General features: G+C 43.4%; 1 protein-coding gene and 1 long non-coding RNA gene across 2 annotated transcripts in view; both read left to right on the top strand.

The window, feature by feature from the left end:
* Positions 1 to 6,124, top strand: part of LOC116090198 — a 10,815-nt gene extending 4,691 nt beyond the window's left edge. Inside the window, exon 2 of the long non-coding RNA XR_004118606.1 lies at positions 5,906 to 6,124. This is a non-coding gene — a long non-coding RNA (uncharacterized LOC116090198). The remainder of the gene's footprint in view (positions 1 to 5,905) is intronic.
* Upp2 (uridine phosphorylase 2) overlaps positions 1 to 8,928 on the top strand; it is a 211,099-nt gene that overhangs the window by 122,651 nt on the left and 79,520 nt on the right. The window lies entirely within an intron of this gene.

The raw sequence follows: 8,928 nt of genomic DNA on the forward strand, positions 1-8,928 counted from the left end.
TGCTTTATGCTTGACAGGTACCAGATAGGCAGTCAAGGAGACCCCAAGGTCTCCTGTATGTTCTTTAAAAACTGTGGCATATCTCCAGCAAAATATTGGCTCTATCTAAAGTCTATCTGAGGCTGGAAATGTTTTCCATTTTCAAGCTCATTTATTTCCTCCCATTCCATATTCACTCATATCTGATGGCTTCAACCTGACATAAAGAGTAGAAATGCATTGGCCCTTATAGAGCAGACATAGCATCCCTAGGGATATTGTAAAAAAAAAAAAATAATAATAACCACAAACATGGTAGCATCAAAACCCAGAAGTGTGGGCCCTCACCGTTGTCAAGGTGAGGAGTCCAGACAGTAGGAGTATAAGTTCCTCTCAAGCTAGCATGGTTCCTCATTTCTCTCCTAGCACCTGTGATAACTAGCAATCCTTTGGCTTATGACCTCATCATTTCAGTCTCTAGCCCTGTTTTTAAATGGTGGTCTCTGTGTATATACATCACTCTTAATAAGTCCATCATTTCAATAATGATTTCGGCCATATTAGAAGTAGAGAGCACAATAATTCATTATGACTATGTGTTGGCTGTTGATCACCCATGTGATGGGTAGCTACCATGAGGTGGCTCTGTTTCCAAACAGGGTCACATTCTGAGGTACTTGGGGTCTAGGACTTCGACATTTTCAATTTGGATGAGGATTTGGGGGATATAATTGAATCTATAACAAAGGATGAGAAAATATCTGATCCCAACACATAGTGAGTGCCCCGAAAGCATGTTCCAGTAACATCTTATACGGCTGTGATGTGGGACTGCACATTCACACGGCTGAAAGTTCACACGAAACTAAAGCATCCGAGAGCGTGCCCACACATGGATGAACATGCTCTCCAGTCTCCAGACCCGTCTTATTTTCAGACTCCCAACTTTGAAGCTGTCCAGAACATAGAATTTTTCATTTGCATCAACCCTACCAGCTTTCTGTACTTTGCTCCACTTCCTTTTTACCCACCAGATTGTCAAAATGGCTCCAGTATGTATACAAACATAAGAAATACCCCATTTGTAATTGAAGGATGCGGGGCTGCCTTGTTAAAAAAGGTTTGTGTCTTTAGAACAAGTGCATACTAACACTAGCAATTTTAATGGGCTACATGGACAACCCCACTCTTTTTGCACCAGTAAGAACCATCTGTACCAATGCAGAGATGTTCTGCCACCATTGCTAGTGTTTGTGTAGGTTTTCACAGGGCAGATGTTGGAATGATATATATTTTGTGTTATGCAGCAGCAGTATACAGGCAGCTAATATTTTTTCCAGTTCAGTTATTCATATCTCAGCCTGCTGCAGAAAGAAGTCATTTCATTCCATAGAGAAAGGAAGGGGTTTGATTCTTCTCTTTCACCCTTGAGCTGGAACAGCCTGTGGCTAATGCCCATTTGCAAAGCACCTCGGGAGAGCTTTTCTTTTATTTGATCTGTTTTTTGACCTCCCAAAAGGCATCACAATCAAACGTGGACATTGAAAACTCTATTGAGGGTTTCTGTAAAATATGATAGAAAAGGAGGGATGGCTGTGTATTTCCAACATTCTGACTGGAGCTTTGTCCTTAGGGACTAGGTCATCATGTCTAGTGTTATTTGTGAACCAAGTCAAAAGTTCCACTGGACCATCCATAATTTTCCACAGGGAAAGAAGTGTTTTTCCCTTGAGAACTGCAGGAATCTCAGGCTGTTCCGGGGAGATCTAATCCATTCTGGCTGGTTTCACTCAGATACTCTGTGGCCCCAATTACATCAATTATCTGGGTAATCTTCATAATTAATGAAAGAAGGCTTGACCTGTCAGAACCAGCTGCAGCAAAAATATTTGGGTGTATGGTTTAAGCCACTGGTGTCCTGTGGGTTTCAGAGGCTAGGCCAGTGAAGAAGGTTGGGTGGATGCCGAGGTCAGCTTCCCAGTTAGTAATTGGGCTCTGATGTTACTCAGTGGCCTACAGGTTCTCAGGAGATCAGGTTTCTGGTTAAGCATGGGCTGTAGCCAAACTGTGCCACACTGAGTTGGATTCTTCACCTCATAGTGACTTCATATTTGTAAAATGAAAGCAGGGAGCCAGATGATTGTACTTAGTGTTGATGGACCAAATGATGGATAGACAGCTGGTTATAGTCCTCATAACCAGCTTTGAAAGGAGCTGTTCCTTCCCCGAGAGGTCACACAGCGAGTGCTAGCTATTCAAAGGGCAGGGAATTTCTAAGCTCCCTCCTGACTCTAATGGTAATGGCTGTTCTTGAAAACCAAGTAGAAGACTTGGTAAGCCAAACAAGGCCCAGGCTGACTCTGGCTACTCCAAGTGCATGGACTAGCAGTTTGGGTGCCTCCTCCTAACTTTTAGGAAAGGTAGACTCTCAGATTCCACTACAAATCCATGCATGAGATTTTGAGGTTCTAAGCCAGATTCCAGAGTAATTATGGGAACTTTAAAACTTTGAGAGATATCAGTCTAAGGTCAGTCCAAGGTCAGTCAGCCTGGGACCAGTGTAGCAATTCCAGCCTTTTCTCGTCTCTAGTAAAGCCTGTGGGCCCCAACCTGGGATCCCAGGAGAGGGTTGCTGGAACTTGGTTCTGGAAAGTTTTGTATGCAGTGCCTGTGTTTTGTCTTTCATGTTTCATGTTGCATGTTCCTGGCTCTCAGCTCCTCTCCCAAAAGGAAACATCCAGTAGCCAACGTATAGCAGGAGTTAAAAATGAACTTTGTTGGCTGACAGCACAGGGTGACCATTATAAACGGATTAATGTGTGTGCAGGGTGAAACTCTCCAACATCCCTTTACAGGCAGAAGAAATTGCTGTTCTAACTCTCCCTCTGGCTTCTCTTCTTTATTTAGCAATGGCTGCACGCAAGAAAGATAATTGGATTTCTAAGTCTATTTGTTCAAAACTCAGTTAACATTATAATGGTCCTAGTTATATTGTTTGTATCAGCTCATCGGTAGTAAAATACCAATTTCTAGATAAATATCTAAATTTTTCTGCCTATACCTGGCATGACAAAGGCAAGAAGGAGGAAAAAAATGAAGGCAGAAATAGAAGTATACTGATAAGAATAGACAATGTACATGGCCAGGAGCTCTGCATGGCTTCATTGTGCTGGGGATGTGCAGGCTTCCCACGTCTGAGTGCTACCAGATCTTACCTAGGTCTGTATTTACTTAGTGCTTAAGCACTGTGAAACTTTTGGTAGCAGGGACACTGAAGACAAATACGTACCCTGCTGGACTCATGGGCGAAAAGCCAATTAAACTCTGTCAAAACTGAAGCAAACATATTCTTTAATTCAGCAGGCATTATCCCTGCTTCCTCCCGAGGAAGTTACAACAGAACCTGACTCCTGAAATTCCCTTAGGCATTTCTAATGCTTGGAACATTGGCTAGATCATGTTTTACTATTTTTATCTGTAAAGAAATAGCCCATACAGTAAGATAAACCTTAATGACTGTGTGTGTGTGTGTGTGTGTGTGTGTGTGTGTATGTGTGTGTGTGTGTGTAGGGGGATCAGAAAGTCTGTATTGAAGTATAATTAATATACTTAGACATATGGCCAAGGGTTAGTCACTAAATTACTTAGCAACTAAATTTCTTATTTATAAAACGAGAGCATGTGCGTTGGCTATGCTACTGAAGCTAATCTACTTACTAAATAATGCTTACTAACTTGATGTGTGTGTGCTTAAGTCACCTCCCAGGGGTTCAGTTCTCTTACCTGCTATGTGGTGCCCCACACCTGCCATCCAGTCCCACAGGCTCCAAGTATCAAATGAGCTAATAATGTATGCATGAAATGATAAAGAGCCATAAGTGAATCTCATCATCCAGGGACAATCACTACTAAAAATTAAAAGGGAAATCATTTAAAACAACAAGCAAAATTTTGACATGGGTGTGCATGTGCGTGCCTGAAATTCTCTCACTCAGAAGGCTGAGGCAGGAGGATCTTTACTTTAAGGTAATTCTGGGACATGAAACACAATTCTATCTTCAAGGAAAACTACATCAGAAACATACGAACACATGTTTGTGTCTTTCCACACTGTCAGAATTGACTGAGAAACAATATGTCCAAGAGCTGTGGTTCAAGAGCTGTGTCAGTTTCATTGGCAGCAATTTGTTCAGATAGCTGGCTGAGGTAAACACGGGTTCTTTTATTCCAATCTTAATTACTATTCTTAGCCCTCAGACTATACACTACACACCACAAAGTAAATGTATCTACCTGTGTGTGTGTGTGTGTGTGTGTGTGTGTGTGTGTGTGTGTGTGTGTAGGCTACAGAATGGGGCTAGAGAGGTAGGGAGGAAGGTTGGTTCGAATGCAAAAGAGTCAATCTGGGAATAAAATCAGGAAGATAGGGAGGCACTGGAGAGTCAAGTCTCAGGCTCCAGCTGAGCTGCAGAAGCCAGAGATGTGCACAGCAGACCTGAGTCCTGTCAGAGGAACAGGTGGATGAAAAGATGGCTGATTGAGTTGGGCTGCACTAAAGACCCTAAGGGTTAGTGGCTCTCTGTCTGTTGTTCCTTGATAGGAACAGCAGGTGGTCAGACAGCAGGTGTGAGGGGCCGACATTGTCACTGTGTGAGGTGTTTTTCTCTTTGTGAGGTGAGAGTGCTGTATCCTTTCTTAAGCTGATATGATCAATATGTCCTCAAGCCTGGTTATTGTAGTATGATTTTAATACACCGTATGTTCCTACAGTTGCAGTTTATTTTGTTAAATTTGTAGGGCAGTGCTTTGTGGCTTAGGGACTGACCTAACTTGGGGCAGGGGAGACGGGGAATGAGAACATGAAACAACAGACAGACATACAGAAGACGCTGGGATCAGGTGGGCCATGCAGTCTGATACAGATAGACTAGCAGCAGCTTAGAAACTCAGCAAGCTTATTGTATACAGCACAAATAAGGAGGATGAGGATAAGGATGAGCAGGAGGAGGAGGAGCAAGAGGAGGAGGAGGAAGAGGAGGAAGAAGAGGAGGAGGAAGAGAAGGAGGAGGAAGAGGAAGAGGAGGAAGAACCTAGCTAGGTAGTCTCTTGTAGGCAGGTAGTCTCAGTCATCCTGGAGGAGAGAGCTGCAGCTGATATTTTCAGCACACACTTGTTTTAGTTAAAGGTCATCTGTTTACCCAGGGAGAAGGCATTTGCATTCCTCTGAGCCTAACCTGGGGTGGGTCTTATTCTTCCCATGGGTCTGAGGTATTGGGGCTTTTGACAAGCTGTGCTCCTACCAACAACACACATTTGTTCAGGACTTCATCCGCTCCCTATTAGGCATTATCCCTTTTAACTCTTAGGAATAGTTTCTATGCCAGCTCAGTTCTTGTGGGTGGTGCTGGACAGATGCTGTTGTTAATGAGCCCACCAAGGGCACAGTCATCCTACCTCTGAATCTGTACTCAAAATGGGTTCAAAGACGCTTGCCAAACAGAGTGTCTCATGGTAAGACACTGCCTAGAGAGCCACCATTTTACACCATGTGAATTAACTTAGAGCAGGGCACAGAAGACCTTAGCAAAGACCCTTTAACCTTTGACCTTTTGACATTAGAAGGAAAAAGTCACAAAAATACTGCTCCTCACTTCTCCATTGATCTTTTTTCATTCTTTGATATTTAAGGCACTCTGTTATGAAGCTCAAATTATATTCATACCCCCATTCAGATAAAATCCCATATCTATTGCAGGACAAGCAATTTCACTTGGGTTCAGTCGATCTGCATTTGATTTGAATTGTATTAATTACCTAATGGGAGTATCCAGCAAAGATCTTGCTGCCAATATTTGAGAAGTTATGATTGAATGGGAACTAATAATGTGAATGGTCAGTCACCTAGTGAATCTTTTTCTGTCCTAAGAATGACTGCATACCCAGCAGAACATCCTGGAGCCGTATAGACATGCAAAAGGGTCCCTCTGCCATTTCCACTGAAGGTGGGTATGATCTGCTTCTCAAGAAATTGATTGGGGATGAAATTCTTATGAATCAGGCCACTTTTCAACTGCCCTTGGAGAGGAGATACTATTTTAAGGCATCCTTTGTATTTGTCTCAAGTAAAGATGAAAAGCCTACCTAATCCTTGATTTAATCTGACTTTATATCTGAATTTCCAGGACCATACTTTCTTAGATGAGAGTGACGCAGTCAGACAGGGGACCAGGTCGAGGGTCACTTTGAAGTTGTCCCTGTGAATGAGTCATGGAAATAGGTTCGTTCCCCTCTTGCAGGAAGAGTTAACTGCTGTCTGTGGAATGCCCTGTCCTGAAGACAGCTGTAGACATGTGCAGGTCTTCTCACTCAACGCAAGCAGGAGAAGCTCATGATCATTGTAAAGACATAGTGAGCTAGGACAGAGTGGCTTTTTCTTTCTTTCTTCCTTTCTTTCTTTCTTTCTTTCTTTCTTTCTTTCTTTCTTTCTTTCTCTCTTCCTCTCTTTCTTTCTCTCTCTCTTTCTTTCTCTCTTTCTCTCTTTCTCTCTCTATCTCTTTCTTTCTTTCTTTCTTTCTTTCTTTCTTTCTTTCTTTCTTTCTTTCTTTCTTTCTTTCTTTCTTTCTTTCTGAGCTAATTATAACCCATTGTATGCCTTGACATGCCTGGATGGGAAGTATCTGGTATTTGTCACCATCACAAAAGCCACCTTCCCCCATCATGAACGAGCTCCACTTACTAATGAAGGAGAGGTAAGATCAAATGGGACTTCTTGGTGGGTTTTTTAGGTTTCCTGAACCAGCAGGGTACACACACACACACACAAAAAGGCAGGGAACCCACAGGGGATTGTTAAATGACTCTGTCATGTCAACAATGACCAAGGGGCTTCCAGGTTCTGCAAATTGGCCTTGATATGTCAGGAAGTTTGAGCTGTGAGAAGTGCAGGGGTCATTTTGAAGGTACTGTGTCCTTTTCTTCTCACCTAGAAAAACAGGGGAAAGGGAGAGAAAAGGGGAGGGGTGGACGTACTGAAGTTGCTTCCAGAGGAAGTCTTCTTATAGCAGAGAAGCCCCACAGAACCTTCCCTGCCAGGCCTGCGAAGCTCCCACACATCTTCCCCAAATTCACCACTTCTTAAGGCAGGAATAAATGCTCGTAACTTGTCACTTAGGAACTAGCAGAGGAATCCCCTTGGGCAGATCTTCTTTGAAGCCATATAAGCTCTAATGTTTAACATCTACTTCCAAACCACACTTTTCTCTGTTCTAGTCAGGGACAGCTGTTTTCCCTCAGAATAAATCACAGGGCAGAGAAGCATTCAGTGAGCATCTAGGGATATCTCCTTTCCACACTGGCCAAGAGTCCAGCTCTCCCAGAGTTAGCCTCAAGAGTGACTCCGGCGGGCCACAATTCTGATTTGACTGAGAATTTAGGAAATTTGTGCACCCTGGGCCTTGCAAAAGGGTGTCGTGAGGTGGGACATCAGAATCAAATGCTGCAGGTGGGTACTTCCCCATGCCTCCTGTCTCAGGCTGTTGGCATCCAAGCCACCAAGAGTTACTGAAGATTCCTGGGACAAAAGACAAGTACAGCCACTAATGATGTTGAGAGAACAAACTTAAATGCCAGACCCATAGTGCTGGATATCTGACAAAAAACTATGTCTTAATTAGGGTTTCCATTGCTGTAAAGAGACACCATGACCAATGCAGCTCTTATAAAGGACAACATTGAATTGGGACTGGCTTACAGTTTTAGAGGTTTAGTGCATTGTTTTCACAGCAGAAAGCATGCATGGCAGCATCCGGTCAGATGTGGGGCTGGAGGAGACTAAAGTTCTACATTTTGACTCGAGGTAGCCGGGAGAAAGACTGTCTGCCAGGCAGTTATAGGAGGGTCTCTTCCACACGGGCAGAGCTTTAAAACCCACCCCCATGATGATGTACTTCCTCCAATAAAGTCACATCTACTCTAACAAGGCCACTCCTCCTAATAGTATCCCTTCCCATGGGCCAAGCACCACAGAATGATTCCATGAGAAAGGCCACTCAGAGCAGGAGAGCATCATTCAAGGATTTCCTAGAAGAACATGCAGAGACTACAAAGGTCCCAATTCTCGCCCTGTATGGCTTTCCCATGCAGGCAGGAAGTAAAGGGAAGACTTTTCACACTAGAACAGCAGTTCTCAACCTATGGGTCATGACCCCTTTGGCAATCCTCTATCTTCAAAAATAGTTACATTACGATTCATAGGAGTAGCAAAATTACCATTATGGAGTAACAACAAAAATTGTTTTGTGGTTGGGGGTCACTACAACACGAGGAACTGTTTTAAAGGGTTGCATCATTAGGAAGTTTGAGAACCAATACAGTAGAAAGGGATGGTGTACCACATTTCCTGGGCATTTTGCTTCTTGGCATGAATTCTGAGCAAAGCTGTTAGTCACTTGGAAGTTCAAATTCTTCATGTCCAGGGTGTACTTTGGAGAGCACACTTTGCAGGGACAGAATGAAAATCAAATTAGCTATTGCAGCCAGGCACTTGGGCCCTGGGGTGGTTTCAATAAATATCACTCATTGACACTATCTTTGATTCAAAGTTGGAGTATCCGTAAGTTCTGAAGTAGTGTGGGGTGGCCTTGAGTGGCAAGTGGTTTAGAGAAACAAAGTGAGTAGGATTTGAGGTGCATTTGGAAGAGTGGGTTGGATCTAGGCAGCATCCGAATGTGGACACAGTACACAGAGCAAGCAGAAAACCTAAGTGAAGACATCGACTGTGGTCACTGCTTAAAAGCCTACCTGGAGTAGAAGCCTGCTGAGAGAATCAGAGAAATACGATTTGTTTGAAGGGGCCTACTCAGAAAATGCCCTGACAGAAATCCAAATGAACAGGCTAGGGGAGAGGGAGAGATGAGTATCTGAGTAGGAGAGGATGTGGTGGAGGCGGGT

The sequence above is a fragment of the Mastomys coucha genome, unplaced genomic scaffold, assembly GCF_008632895.1.
Source record: "Mastomys coucha isolate ucsf_1 unplaced genomic scaffold, UCSF_Mcou_1 pScaffold15, whole genome shotgun sequence".
Taxonomy (NCBI): domain Eukaryota; kingdom Metazoa; phylum Chordata; class Mammalia; order Rodentia; family Muridae; genus Mastomys; species Mastomys coucha.